The sequence below is a fragment of the Magnolia sinica genome, chromosome 15, assembly GCF_029962835.1.
Source record: "Magnolia sinica isolate HGM2019 chromosome 15, MsV1, whole genome shotgun sequence".
In the NCBI taxonomy this organism is placed as follows: Eukaryota; Viridiplantae; Streptophyta; class Magnoliopsida; order Magnoliales; family Magnoliaceae; genus Magnolia; species Magnolia sinica.
In genome coordinates this window covers 70,461,465-70,478,120 of record NC_080587.1, presented here as the reverse complement: position 1 = coordinate 70,478,120, position 16,656 = coordinate 70,461,465, and the positions used below count along the sequence as shown (strand labels likewise).

The 16,656-nt window shown below is 36.7% G+C and overlaps 1 long non-coding RNA gene across 1 annotated transcript; it reads right to left on the bottom strand.

Moving 5' to 3' along the window:
* Positions 1–853: 853 nt before the first annotated feature.
* LOC131227366 (uncharacterized) lies at positions 854–1,679 on the bottom strand. Its single transcript, XR_009162227.1, has 2 exons — positions 1,114–1,679; positions 854–1,005 (listed from the first exon to the last, which is right to left on the bottom strand). It is a non-coding gene; the product is annotated as an uncharacterized LOC131227366 (long non-coding RNA).
* Between the last annotated feature and the right edge of the window lie 14,977 nt (positions 1,680–16,656).

Sequence of the window (16,656 nt, the reverse complement as noted above, 5' to 3'; positions counted from 1 at the left end):
TTTCATTATATTCACATTCGCATTTTTCCAAACAAACACAAACTACATCCATCCTTGACCTGAGGCATTCTGGTTTTCTACAAAACTAATTTGATCTAATGCCGGTTGGGATGACAACACCATCTTTTCTTCTTTTTTTTTTGCTTTTTCTTTTTTAAGAGCAGAACTGAAGAAAACAAAGAGAAACAGAGGATTCTGGATATGTCGTTGGGACAACCTATCAATGCTTTCCTAGAGTAAAGCATCCATGTTCAACAACAGCTCTTACGTATGTGTCGTTGAGTGCAAATATAAAATAAGCAACAATTTCTTTATATTCAAGTTGAACATGAAAACTTAGTGAATGGAATCTAATCACATAAAAGCATCACAATGCTCCAATCATCAACAGAAGCATCAATTGAAATTATAAGCAAAACATAAACATCTTAGAAAACACAATAGGCAGCTGGATCCTATGACCTTAGGACATACCATCTCAGAGTTCAAGCCGAGAACCAGGAGACTTCATAGGTGCTCCATGTTGCTGTAAATGAACTGTAACTCAGACAGAAAAGTAAAATGTTGCACATAGCAACAGTGATGAATTCTCCAAATAAAACATAAAAACATGAAACTGTTGTATCATGTTTTCATGTTTGGATTAATATTTTCTGTTATATCAATTTTTAAGACTTAGTTGGACATTTAGAAAGCATTAAGACTCATAATTTTTTAATACTCAAATTATTTCTTAATATCACGAAGTCAAGCCAGCTCCAGCCCCTCCCTCCATGCCAATAAAGCATAGGAGAAAACTCCAATATATTGTATATTCCACCAAATAGTAGTTTCTTCCCCCTTTTTCTATGGGTAGGTAAATTGGGATCACACCTGAGACCTAAATGTTGCGTCAAAGATCACCATCCATGGAGCAACATGATCGAACCAACTCATAGTTACTACTTACTACATTCATCCAATTGTTAAGCGAATTTAGTGGACCCACATATCTTACTCCACTACCTGAAAATACACATCGCAAACGATTATGTAAGAATACAAGTGATACAAATAGAATACATCAAAAAAATAAAAAAGAAGAAAAGAAAAGGAAGACTGAGGGAATTTCACCTTTGCCTAGCTGTAGGCTGTAGCAGGTTGTTGCAGGAATAAATGAGTTGCTATCTATAGAACTGCAGGCCCTTAACGGTGGTGATTGGTTTTCAGCCTTTCATAGATGAGTTGGAGATGTAGTCCTGCTTGTATTTTCTTGGGATGGATATACATTGTTGAGCTCGTTAGTGGAAGTTAAGTGGGTTTTTATTAACAGTTAGTTTCTTTCCTTGTTTTTCTTACATTGTTTAGCAGGCTTTCGTTGCTGCCAATAGTCCAATCTCAAATAGGTGTTACCATTTTTTGGTTTAACACCAAAAGCAAAGAATCTTTTACCTTTAATCCACTCTGGCAATCTCCATGAACTGAGGGGGTCATTCTGGCCATACCTCCTCATTTTCTCCAAATTTAAAATTCCAAAGGTGTGTTAGGAATGACAGAATATGGGATTAAAAATAAAATAAAAAATAAAAAAATCCAAGTTTTTCAGATTTGTCACAGGAAAGGGGATTCAAATATGAGACGGTGCACACATCTCAAATACTTTCAGGGATGGAAGCTGGAAGCTGGCAGAATCCAGCAGTTCTCCTACCAATTTTTTTTCATCTCCCCACTTGAAACGAATGGATGGAGCTAATTCTAATCCTATTCAACTGATCTGCAGTTCAACACCAGTTGTGTGCAAACAGGCTCTTAAACATATCGAATTTCGTTTTATGATTTTAATAGATACAAGTTCGAGTGATTCTGCGACCAGTTGCTCCCACTGAGGAAAGCTGACCGTTCCACACTAATGGGTCCACAATATCAAAGGCTCACCTAAGTAGGGGCATCGGGATTATTTGGTTGACAAGCAATGTAGAGGCTACCCTAATTAGAGATGGAAACGTAACACATCCAAACAAGATCCATGCCACTCATCAGGTGGGGACCACTGTCATTACCTACAAATCGGGCTGGTACTATCATCAGCAAGGCCAAATGTGTACAATAAATAAATAAATAATTGATAGTTGAAGAGAATTAACCAACATGGATTTTGGACTACAGCAGATGCACTACCTTGTGAATAGCTTTTTATTTTATTTTATTTTATTAAATGAAGCCCACTCATGAGTTAGTTGCTCAAATGGGAGTTTTTTCTCAAATGAAAGTAATTCATCTGGTAGCTAAATTTCAACAGCAACATTTGAGTTAGTCGCTCAAATGGGTGTTTTTTCTTAAATGAAAGCAATTCATCTGGTAGCTAAATTTCAGCAGCAACATCTGAGGACACCCTTAGAGTAACTTTCACAAGTGTACCACTCATTCAGTATAATCAAACTCCTAGATGCATTACTGGTAAACCTCCTATTTCTACCATTTGATCATCAGGCTGAGGGAATTTCACCGGTATCCCTGCAATGGGTTAGCTGTTTTCCCAGATCTTGCATCTGTCCATGCTTTTGCAATTGTCCACTTCATGTCATCATCTCCGTCCTCATACATGTTCTGCAACAGGTCATTTTCTCAGCTTAATCCAGAATGTGCAACCCCTTGATATCCATAGTGGTTGACAAAAGGAGGTAATGTATGATGCTCAGCCTATATCAAAAAAGGGCAATTTTCAGTTGTGTCAGCATGCCGGACACTTGAGGCCTGCTTTTCAGTGATCTAGACAGTTCATTTCATGCTAGCATAACTGCTTTTCGGTTTTTAATCATCCATTTGTAGGAAAGCAATTATAGATGGCGAGGATCTTCTCCCTGAGGTGGTTTCCACAGCATTTACCCAATCAACAATGGGGCACAACAAAAGCTAGGACTCATATGCACAGAATGTTGGCTCAAAAAAAAAACTGCTAGTTCAGGCCGAGGCATAGGACATTTCCCAAGAAAAGAATGGATACAGGACTTACCTTCATCAAATCCATAATTCCAGCCATTGGATCCTTTTATGTATCCATATTTGGCTTCAACTGCAAAATAATAAAACTGCAAAATAATAAAACAAACCTTATAACCATTTCCGAGACAAAACCACACAAGTTGGAATGTATAGAGCTGTTCAAAGATGATAATCTCCAAGGTACCCAAGTACCCATGTGGACATATACATTCAACTATAATTCACAAAACAATATTAATTTCGGTTTTCATCATCCAAAGACAGGCTGACTCCTTGGATAGCAGTAATGTGGATTGCCATATAATAATAACAATGCCTTTTTTTACCATGCCATGCATATGTTCTTTCATCATCCAAAGACACAGGAAATGAAAAATTGGCATTTACCTTATCTTCTTTGAAGTGCAAATCAAGCCAATTCCCTTTTGAAGTTTTAGACAGTGTGACAATGACTCGTTTGGGCTTAACAACCACCTTACATTGCTCAGGCACAATCTCCTTGTTCAACTTCAGTATGGCACAACGGTAATTCTTCCCTTGAACGTCATGGAATTTAATATCAACAGACAGGCTTGAAAACAGTTTCCACCTTCTCTTGCTCCACACCCTCCAAGGACACGTAAATCTTAAAGGAAAACAAATAATGAAAAATAAAAATCAACTTTTACATTTAATTTCTATCAACCACAAACACTAGAGACACATGAGAATATGTTTCCAACTGTCTTTAAAAATTGAAGTACAACATTTATGAAAATAAGATTTAAGAAGGAAAAAAAAAACCCATGTTTGTATGTACAATTAAGCTAATGGTGTTCCCTAATGATTGTAATGAAGAAGTAAGCCTCAAACTGGAACCATATTCCTTTCCAATCTGACTTGAAAGTGGCATAGTTGCAACTGGAAGCCAAGTCCTTGAATATGATTGCCAGGTACTTTTGCTTATTTCCACTTTAGTATACTTTTAATTGCAACCAAATTCGATAGCATCCATACACACCCAATTCAAAGTAGGTGAGGCTCCTACTAGTGCAACTCATCTCATACCTATTTAATAAATACAACCAGAAAAAAAAAAAACACCAGCACAACTTTCTGAGTATAGTATTCTTAGTAGTAACAGAAATTTGCGAGATTCAACAAGGAGCTGAGTTAAGAAATCTGACAATACCATATGCAGAAATATGCCACATGTGATGATTAAAAGTTCTCTTAACTTTTGAACAATACCATATGCAGAAATATGCCACAACACTTCAAATTCGGAAGTTGAACCCGAGTTTTGTCTAGTTTTGTCCATATGTACTGCAATAAAGGTTCCAGACCCAACCCAATTTGACCCCCACTTCAGCAACAAGAAGGATACATTTTGTGCTTTGTATAAAGGCAAAAGAAGTTTCTTATGGTACCTCATAAGGAAAAAGAGATCTTCCTCCTCAAGCAAATAACTGATAAAGCAAAACCCAACATCCAAGAAAGTCCATTTACACCACAAATCAAAATTTTATTAATGCAACAAGCAAACTTGAAAAACAGAACCTAAAAAAATAACAAGGCTAATAGGTACTTGCATAGAAATTGTCTCATCCAACAGGCTCTAGTAATTTCAAATTGTCTATTAGGTGATTTAAGTTATGGAGCAATAAGGAAACTGAGAACTAAGAGAAAAATGCTCCAGCTGTACAAGAAGCATAACATGCAGTTACCAATGCGCAATGACGAAAGGCGGAGCTAAAATCCTCCAAAAGTGGTGACTCAGATGGTTTTGTTCCCACCAAGTGGAGAATAATCCATTGAGTAAGTATTTCCTGAATCATGGGAATCAATTCAAGCTATACATGGGAGATGTCTTCATGAACCATAAGGACCTACGAACAAGTAAGAAATTCAATAGAGAAAAGAGAGATTTAGGTGAGATTCTCAAAGCATGGCCGTAATTGTAGAAAGGTTTGCATTTTAACACAATTACATAAAAGTTTCACTAGAAAATGCATAATGACAGATGAGACTGCCTGGAAGAACTTGGAAGAAAACAAACTTAGTGCTTACAATGAGGAGGTGGGACCTCAAACAGAGAAAGTTACAATGAGGAGGTGCCTATACAACCTGCATTCCAATAGCAGATGAAAGGACATTCTCCCAAACATCAGTGATGATTTTATTTTAAAGAAAGAGAAACATAAATACAGAGAGGGCTGACAAGGGCTCAGATACAACAGAGGCATTGCATCGGAGATGACTAGCTCCAATCCAGTCACCCGCCGCAAGTCTGTTCACATGACTGTCTGCCTCCCAAATACATCTTTAAAACCAAATTCTCTTTCCTACTCCTAGCAATCATATTTCTATTTCAAAAGGCAAATACAAGACTGATCTCTGCATTAACCATATAGTTTATTTAATACCATTGTTTCTCCTTCATTTGAATTTAGTCTAGAATGAATGAAGCTTGGTAGATGAATGTGTGCTGGTTGACTCGAAGACAACCAAGATTTTTTTTTCTTTTTTTTTCCCCTTTCCAAAAGTCCTGTCTTTTTATTAAATTACTGTTGGTTTTCAGATAAATTATTGAGCATCAGATAAAAAGGGAATCGCATGCATGTATAGCAAATAAATTATTTATTAACTAGCAACAGTCTTTCAAAAGCTGAGACAGAACCTTGGGAAGTACAAAAAGGTGCACAACACTGCTATATTGAATTACAAAAGAAAAGGAATAACAAGATTATGAATATCTAAGATTTTCAAGAGCTTCTAAAAGTATGGAAGGATTTCAATGGTTCCATCAACTATAGTGAAACTATAAATAAAATGGCCATTCAATTCTTAAAAGAAAATATCTACTCTGAATGTATTTCTTGAAATTTAACTCAGGGAAAGACATGATGAGGTTGATCACTGTCTTCCTTAGGATAACTACTCCAAATCTATGAAGCTCTTTGAATTCTTCATCGTCGACATTGGCAACATTGCTACATTAAATGTAGTCTGTGATAATGTGGTTCAATCACATTGCAATAAATAAGAATTTTTTTTATTTGTGACAAGCGACTTTATTGAATTGCATATTTGATCATGTGCAATTGCATATGCGACAACATATTTTTGTTTTGTTTTGTTTTTTTTTTTTTTTGAAAATTAAAAAAAGAAGAACAAATTAAGGATAACTTTCCTAAGTTAACAAATGGGGATGTTTTGTGTTGTATTAGGAAAAAACAAAAGAGTTCTTTCAAATCCACATGAATATCATTTAACTGTTTTTGGATTTTCTACTAATAGTGTAAGAGTAGAAATCCAAAATCACGTATTAATGCGCAAGTAAAAAAGAATGTAGTGTTGTTGTCGACTTCGAGTTCTGCTGCATTATGTTTTTAAGGATGTTGTATATCTAAAGGCACTCAAAGATGGATTTGTTGTATTAACAAGGTGTAATTAAGTTTGCTTATTTTTGGCTTTTTGTTTATAAACTGAGGTATATATAATGCTTGGCCTGAGGCTTTCTATGGCATGTTTGGGTTTTCAACTTGTACAAGTGGGGCCCATGTTCAACCCTCATCAGAGTTTAAATAGAGGCACGGTGGCTGCCGTTTTTCCTGCCAGGGAACGGCCCGAAACAGGGGCATTTTTACCCGAATTTCCGGACTGATATCAGTCCAATTTCTGGGATTTGTTGCAGCTCAAACAGAGCCCGATTATGAACTGTTTCTGGACTAAGTTTTAGCCCTCAGCTGGGGCCATTTTCATGCCATTGTTCGGCCCCAACTAGCGCCTGAACTCAGGCCATGTTCGGCCTCAAACAGGGCCCGTAATCAGGTCACGTTTATCCTCAAAACAGGGACCGTATTCAGGCCCTATTCAAGCTCCGCCATAGACGGATCGTGGCCCCAAACTTGGCTTATATCAGGGCCTTATAGCTACACATATGGAAGAAGGAGAAACAGATAAGAAGGAAAGAAGAGAAAGGCTGAGTTGTGGACTGATTACCTAGCCGGGCTTAGCTCTACTCCTCCCTTTTCTTCTTCATTTCTCACCCCTTTTTGTGTGAAAACTCTGAAGGGAACTGGATCCTTGTTATAGGCAGGGAGAGTATCATCTAACGGCTGGGATCGTTTCTGCCATTCGGCCGTCGGCGCAGCCTCTTTTCACCGAAGAGGAGAAGACAGACCAGTTCTGGGTTAGGGAACAGGGAGAGAGAGAGAGAGAGAGAGAGAGAGATTTGGGATTTGGGGTTTTTTTTTTTGGGCGCGACTTTGTTTTTAAGCGCGCGCCCAAATTTAGTCCTTGGTCTGGTATGGCTCTGTGGGCCCCACCATGATGCGTGTCAAACATCTACCCCATCAGTCAGATGCACCATCCCATGGTGGGCCAAGGGATTAAAAATCAAATCAATCTATTACTTTTATGAGTCACACCACATACAAAAGTTGAGAGGGGTTACCCTCCATTAAAACATTCATAATTATTTTTTGGGCCCACCGAGATGTGGCCCACATATCCAGCCCATCCATTATGTGTGTGCCTCTTGGATGAGGGGTCATACGAAGTTTCAGACGCATCCAAATTTCCGGTGGGGCCCACCAAGTGCTTTTATATGTTTTAGGCATGTCTTCACATGATTTTAGATAGTATGGCCCAACGGAGTTTCGTATACAGCTGATTTTTGGCATATCCCATAATTTAAAGGGGACCCATCAAATGCATGGTGTTGATGTTTAACACATGTCATGGTGGGGCCCACACAGCTTGACCTCATGGGGACGGCATGGATTAAACACAAAGGTCAAGTTGTGTTGGCTCCACCATGACATGTGTCAAACATCAACACCGTGCATTTGATGGGCCCCCTTTAAATTATGGGATATCCCAAAAATCAACCGTATACGGATCTTAGGTGGGCCATACCTTTTAAATTCATGTGAATAAATGCCTAAAACATATAAAAGCACTTGGTTGGGCTCACTTGAAATTTTCATGCATATGAAACTTGGTCTGACTCCTCATCCAAGTGGGACACACATAATGGATGAGCTAGATTTGTGAACCACATCTCGGTGGGCCTAACAAATGATTATGAATATTTTAATGGAGGGTAATCCCTCTCAACTTTTGTATGTGGTGTGGCTCAAAAAAGTCACAGATTGACTTGATTTTTAAGCCCTAGGCCCACCATGGAATGGTACATTTGACTGATGGGGTAGTTGTGGGCCCACTTTGATTTATATATTGTATATCCATATGATCAATTTGCTATCATTTTCTACCGTCAATATAGAATTTAAGAAGATGCAAATCATACCAAACTCAAATGAATAATTTTAGAAGCTTCTCTCCATCCGATTGAAATTATCATATGAATAATTTTGGAACCTCAATCAAGCTACATATGAGAAAGATATTGGGCATACAAGATTGATCAACAATTTCAGTAAGTTTTGATTTAAATATCTGAAGTTATTTACTCTTTAATTTGAGCTGATTAGATTGTCCAAAAACGATTAAAGGTTAAATTAGTGGATGTGCCTAATAATTTAGTAATTTTATTTTTCACAAATAAATTTCAATTTCCTTTTAAAAATAACATTTTTTTTCCAAAATGTATTTTTTTTTTACTCTTTTAACCAAATATCATTTTTATTATAAAATATTTCAAAAACATTTAAAATACAAATTTTGAATTTTTATTTTCAAAATCTCAAATGTTTTCTCATATTTTTAATTTTTTCTCAAAAATTTCAAAATGCCGATTTTTTCCTTCAAAAGAATTATTTTGTTTTCAAAATTTTTCTTAAACATAGTTAAAATTTCTAAGCTTTTCAATATTCTTTTTTATGAGACATTACAAATCATCTAAATATTACCTTTTAATTCTACATATAAAAAATTTCCATTCATATGATATAAAAACTAAACATATATATATATATATATACACACACACACACACACACACATTTTTACTGACAAAAATTTTTAAAAATTAAAACATTTTAACATTATTACAAAAATATATACATTTTTACATTAGGAAAAACACTTTTACCGATGATTTTTTGTATTTTGAAAAATTCAAAACACACTGTACCTACGAAAATTTTCGTAGGTAAAGATGACTAGGTAAAACTAAAGATTTCAATTGTTGTATTTTGAAAAATTCAAAACACCCTTTACCTATATTTTGAAAAATTCAAAACACCCTTTACCTATATTTTGAAAAATTCAAAACACCCTTTACCTATATGTTGAAAAATTCAAAACACCCTTTACCTATGAAACTTTTCGTAGGTAAAGATGACTTTTACCTACGCGATCTTGTTTCGTAGGTAAACGTAGACTTTTCAACATAGAAGAAAGATTCAAATTTCAAAACACCCTTTACCTACGAATATTTTTGTAGGTACATAAAAATTTAGACTTTACAATTTCAAAACACCCTTTACCTACGACTATTTTCGATTCAAATCACCCTTTAACTACGAATAGTTTCGTAGGTAAATATGTTCAGAACACCCTTTAGCTACGATAAGTTTCGTAGGTAAAGAGGGCTTTTATTTCGTAGGTAAAAGTAAAGTTTTCGATTTTTGTATTTTGAAAATTTCAAAACACCCTTTGACTTTTGCCTACGAAATCCAATTTCATTGCTAAAAGTAGACTTTTGGGTATAATCGAAAATTTCAAAACACCCTTTTCCTACGAATTCGTAGGTAAAGATGGATTTTTCCTACGACATAAAATATTTGTAGGTAAAGATGGATTTTACCTATGAAATATAGTATCGTAGGTACAAGTAAACTTTTTGATATTTAGAAAATTCAGAACACCCTTTAGCTACGGATTTTTTCGTAGGTAAATATGGCTTTGGTAGGTAAAAGTAGGCTATTCGAGTTTTTAAAAATTGAGAACACCCTTTAGCTACAACAATTTTCGTAGGTAAATGGGTCTTTTACCTACATACCTCAATTTCATGGGTAAAAGTAAGGTTTTCGATTTTTCATAATTTAAAAATTGCAAAACACCCTTTACCTACCAAAGTTTTCGTAGGTAAAGATCACTTTTTCATGTCTCGGGCTTCTCGATTTATTTCAAAAATTTCAGAACACCCTTTAGCTACGAACATTTTCATAGGTAAAGATAGCTTTCACCTACAAACTTATATTTCGTAGGTAAAAGTAAGGTTTTCGATTTTTTAAATTTCAAAAGACCTTTTACCTATGAATATTTTCGTAGGTAAAGAGGGGTTTTCCCTACGTTACCTTCTTCCGCATGTAAAAGTAAACTTTTAGCTATGAATATTTTCGTAGGTAAAGATGTCTTTTGCCTACTAAAAGTTTCGTAGGTGAAGATATCTTTTACCTACGAAATTATATTTCGTTGGTAAAAGTAATCCGAAAAGTTTCGTAGGTAAAGATATCTTTTACTTATGAAATTATATTTCGTTGGTAAAAGTAATCTTTTCAAATTTTTATTTTTGTGAAAAATTCAAAACACCCTTTACCTACGAAAATTTGCGTAGGTAAAGATAGCTTTTAAAAAGACCCTTTACCTACGAAAATTTTCGTTTTTCGTAGGTAAATATGACTTGTACCTACAAAATTTAATTGCGTCGGTAAAAGGTTACTTTTACCTACGAAAATGATTTTCATTGGTAAAAGTCATCTTTACCTACGAAAATTAATTTCGTAGGTAAAAGTTTCGTAGGTAAAAACCATATTTCTTGTAGTGGTCCCAACCGTCTTTCTGATGATTATATCACATGGACGGGATCAAGCAAGCCTTTCCTTCGTACGAACAGCTTCCAAGCATGCGATTGTGGACAAAGACGATCCACTACTCGCATTCAATCGAGAGGAGCTTAAAGTAGCGAATTTATTTTCTATTTTGCTTGCTTTCTTTCTTATGGATTCGAGAAGCCTCTGTGAAGAGTTCAGAGAAATTTTGTGGATTCGGAATAGTTATCCTCTTGAAGAAGACGGTGCTCGACCTCATCACGTTCATCCCTGCGTCCTGTTCAGAATTTGTTGGAAAATTTTTAAATCTTGAATGTTTTTCTTGGGATATTTCAGGGGGAAATCTTACTTAGAATAGAAAAACATTTATTATAAATTAATAGATAATTTTAAATAGATGTGCACATAACAAATAAAAAAAAAATTAACAAAAAAAAAATGGGATTTTTACATTAAGATTGCCATAATTTCACTATAAAATCATGACAAATAAATAAAAAAAACTACTGAGATTTTGAAATTTTCACAAAATTAGTTTGATGATATTGTTTGGTACACTTTCTTGGAAATATGGTGACATTATTACCTATATTTGTAACAGTGGATGCGATCCCTTTTTTAACTGAGAAGAACTTAGATACTCTGGTAAAGTGTGACAGTTGATGCACGGGAATTTAGAAATTACATGTTTCACACAAGTAATTCAAGTTAATCTGTCCAAATTACGGGTCCTAGATGCATCATAAACAATAATAATAATAATAATAATAATAATAATAATAATAATAATAATAATAATAAGCTTATTGTATTTTGCTCATTTATTGGACAGTTTAAAGTAGGTATCCGCAAAGCAGAGGTTAGGATTGTACAACTGATCTGATTTTGGGAATAGGACTTAGCCATAGTGGGTTCCACTAATTTAGTCCAATTAATTTAAGTTAATGTATGCAACGTGTAGAAGTTTTGAGTCCCTGCGTATCAAGCTTGGTAGGCAGACTGAGTATCAAATGACTCCTTTTTACCAACCATGGTTTTATAAGACCCGGACGAGTCGCATGTATCTCGCTTGAGTTGACTCAGATTGAGTTGGACGGATCCAGTTTGATACAAGGCTGATTCACCCTGAGTCGGGTGACGGGGTGAGTCATGACTTGACTTAGGACCCCATGCGTCAGTCCCAATGGCTGCATGAGTGCCACAGGAATCTCACTCTTACCAATTTCTCAGTTGTAAATTTCTAGAGAGGTTTTTTTTTTTTTTTTTTTTTTTTTTTAATTTATTTATTTAAGGCTTTTCTCCCAATATCATGGGAAAAATCTCCTTGAAAATAAAATTATTTAAAAATAATGAATAATTATATATATAGCCGAATGCTCACCTGCGCATCGGTTCGCACGAGTTTATATATATAGCTGAATGCTCACCAGTTCGCACGGTACTCGTGCGAACTTTTTTAAGAACTCATCATACGGGATGTGGATCAAAAATCTGAACAGTTCATGTGAAGCAGCACCTCATGAAACCTCATGGGCCCAAGCTTTACTTTAATCCAAAACTTTGGTGGGCCATAAAAAATGAAAACAGTTTCCTTCCTTGATTTGCATTTCTCTTTGCTATGGCCCACCAAAATTTTAGATAAGAGTGAAAATTTCTCCCTTAAGATTTCATGGGATTCCGCATCAAACGGACCGTTCAGATTAGACGCTCATGACACATGTGTAAAGGTGCACACTTATTGTGGGACCCACTTGATGTATGCATTGTATATGAGAGAGGCCCATAGTGGCGAGGTCCCTCCATCACACTCTCTCTCTCTCTCTCTCTCTCTCTCTCTCTCTCTCTCTCTCTCTCTCTCTACACACATATACACTTTTACTTTTTTAATTTTCTGAGGTAATATTTGCAATAACATCATGAATTATAAAATTTCCACCAAGATTTTGAAGTTCTCATTGTAACATCATGATAATATCATTTAGCGTATTTTACGTGATATTATTACAAAATTTTCAAAATCTTAGTAGTATTTGCCACACTGCCAATTCTAACATCGGTATTTGTTCAGTTTCCATGGCTAAATCAAATGGTTAGAATTGTCTGTGCCTAGTTAGGTTTTTAAAACATGACCATAAAAAGTAGTTATATATTGAGTATGGCAGTGTCATTTATAAAAATATAATGGTCAAATAGAAGACTGATACAACATGAGAAATGGTGAAAAAAGTTGAGTAGTTTTATGAAAATAGTATAAAAGTAAGAGGTCTGGTCAATAACCCAAATGAGAGAAAGTTGTAAAAAGAATTCCTTTTTTAAAGCATAGCCTTTGACAGTAATTTGCTAAGTCTTATTGGCTAAAACCTTTGTGGGCATTTATTTTGTTCAAAATCCTAAACTATATAGAAAATGAACAGTGATCATCACTCAAATGAAGTGAAGAGTCAGGCTGGGAATTGCGATGGGAGAGTGTTCTTCCTAACCAGTAGGTGATTTTCTTTTAATTTTCTCCTTTTTCTCTCTTGTTTGTAATGAGAATCCCCTTCTATAAACATCTAATCCTCCATCCCAACAGTTGGATCATCAACTCTTCCTAAGAAAAATGGACTTCTCAATTGTGAAACATCAATACCCTTAATCTCAATTTTTAATGGTTTAAAAATGATTCTAAGAGTAAAAAACGTTAATCCTAATAATAACAAAAATAAAAACTAATTAGAAAGTTGATTAATTACCCAATGTGGAGATTACCATGATCTCCACCATGTATGGCTAGGATCAGGAGGGCCTCATGGTAATTAATCTAACAAATTAAAATAAAATAATAACTGTTATAATCACAGATTTTATTATTCTCCCAAACAAGACACAAACCAAATCTCTATGATCTCCCAAACTAACTGATTCTGCATGTTTTCTTCTTATTTGGATTTGAACTTATAAAATACCTATTTTAAATATCACACTAGCACCATCACATTGGTGTTGCATGGTGTAGGTGAGCTTAGCCAAGAAAGCTATAATCCAACCGTCGCCACCCCAATCTCCTCCCTCTCTTCTTCTTCACCACCACCATAGGCAACACGGGCCGCGCCTCCTCTTCCTTCTCATCAACCTCTACTGACAACACCTCATGCTTCTGCATCACCAGCAACGGTGCAGCACCACCATCATCTTCATCTTTTTTCATTAGTCCTGTGATAGTCGATGAGGACCCGCGGCCCTGGCCGACACTTCTGATGCTCTTCATCCGTCCCTTACCCAAGTGATGCTCACATAGAGCGTACCCGACAAGTGTCTGGTGAGCGCACCGCCATCCCCGACCATTTATACGGCTGCACCGTGACCCCTCCTTCAATGGGCCGCCAGCATTCCTCGCCCTTCTCTTTACCACACGATCCTCCGCTGCCGCCTGCTCTTCTTCGTCGTTGTAATCTTCATCTTGTTCATACTTCGTGGATGTCTTTTTCTTAGTCTTGCTCTTCATGTTCTTCTCCTTCTCTACTAAGGAGTACTCTTCTCTACCTTCTCCCCAATCATAGCTACCCCTCCTCTTCTTAAAGGGAAATGCTCTCTCTCCTTCAGTCCACCTACCTCCTGCCACCCCATGCAAGAATAGAAAAGAGAAATAATACAACTGAAACGATACAAACAATGCAATTTTCTATCTAGGGTTTAAAGTTAAGGAAGTTATCAAACAAAAGTTTGTTGTGGGCCCACCGTAATGTTTGGATGTCATCCACTCTGACCATCATCACGCCAATATCCCATGTTTAGCCATGGTAAGAAATAGTTCAATCCATGACTTAAGTGGGCCACATGAGCAGATCAGCTAAGAGAAGATCTCTTAGAAAGCCCATTATATTGTGTATGCCATCCACTTCATTGATACGAAACATCTGCCACAGATAATGGAACACCTAAAAATTCAGGCTATTACAAAATTGGGTGGGGCCAGCGAGAATAAAGGTGTGTGCTAGCTCCTTTCAAATTGTTCCTTGTGGTGTGGCTCACATGAAACGTTAATTGGATGATTTTTTTTTTTTTTTAACCCATCGCTAAACATGAGAGGGCCTGCATGATGGACGGAGTAGATGTCATTAACACATCACCGTGGGGGCTCACAGATAGAGCTGTACACATTTCTAACCGAGCTTGGCTGGCAGGTTACCCAGCTCGAAATCAGCTTGGCTTGGTTCGGTCCTCAAGCCTGACTGGCTAGCTCGGCTCATCTCAGTCAGCAGCTCGAGCCAAATTTAGGTTGACCTAAGTTCGAGTTCAAGCTTACAAGGTAAGTTGGAATTTAGATTTTAGAATTTTTTATGTATATAATATATAAGATATATTAAAATATATATTATAATATAATTCATTTAAATATAAATATTTATATTAAGTGAACCAATCCAAGTTGAATTGATTCAAACTGAGTTAAGGTTGAGTCAAGTTCTGAGTTGAGCTCGGTTTGATTTGAACTCGGTTTGAAATTTTTTTGAGCTCGAAAAATCAACTCAACTCAGCTCAAATACAATTTTAAGATAAGTTGAATCAAGCGTTTTAGAGTCGAGTCGAGCTAGCTGACTGAGCTAACTCGGTTCATGTACAGCCCTGCCCACAGCACTTGTTTGTACGATATTGGAGTGAAAAGTGTACAGCTCTACTCACAGCACTTGTCTGTACCGTATTGGAGTGTAAACGTTTGCACCAGGTAAAATCCGTCAGCTTTGTTTATTTATATATTTTTTCAGGCCGGAGGCATGCTCATCCGGTAAACGGATTGGCTACTCCGCCTGCCACCCCGCTGGTGGTCGGTGCTCTGTGGGCCCCACCATAATGTATGTGCTTCATCCATTCCATTCATCCATTTTTACAATAATTTTAAGATTTATCCCACAAATGAGAGGGATATAAATCTCAGGTGGACCACACCATAGGAAAAAAAATAATGATTGCATATCCACCATTAAAATCCTCCTAAGGCCCACTGTACTGTTTATTCGACATCCAATATGTTGATTAGGTCATACAGACCCAGATGAATGGAAAAAACAAAGATCAGCCATATCCAAAACTTTTATGGCCCCCAAAAAGTTTCTAACGGTCGACGTTTATTCAACACTGTTTCCTGTAATGTGGTGCACTTGAGATTGGGATAAAACTCATTTTTGGTCTCATGCCATAAAATGATCTAGAAAAATAGATGAACAGAATAGATGAAATACATACATCATAGTGGGGCCCACGGAGCACCGACCATCAGCCATTGGATGGTGGCAGGGGGAGTAGCCAATCCGTTTCCGCTCAACTGCACACTAGGTGGATACATGATGGTCAAATCACCAATCTGGACCATCCATGAATATGAATGATCCATCTCCAAAGAACCATTTTGACCATATGACCATTGCCATTTCATCCAGTGGAAAACCTACGGTTTTCAAAGAGTAGTCTACTGTTGGAAGGTTATGATCATCTGATCAATATGAAATTTCCTTGGTGGCTCATGAAGAGTTGTTTAGATCTAATTCACTGTCCAGATCAGTGATTAAACTGTCTACATGTCTTAAAGCATTGGGGGTGTATTTAAGTATTGAGTGCCCCTCGTGCATTTTAGCATTCCTCTTGAGAGAGCCATACCTGGATGAGGAGAAGATGGCAAAAGACCCATAGCGGCCTCTCCACGTGGGCTGCTCTCTTTCCTATTACAGTAGAAAGATGTTATAAGCTTGGATGGCCTACTCATGCTAACACGCGCACTGGAAGTTAAAAACAAGGATTTTGCATGTCTTCCTCTATGGAGGCACGATGCTCCAGTCAAATGCTTGTACAGCACCGTTGGCGGAGAAAGTGGGGCCCACGGATCAGTGATCCAATCTGTTGAAATTATGGGCCCCATTTTGGATGGTCCATGCACCTCAGGTTGGAAGAATCCTGACCCTTCAGTTGGCGGTCA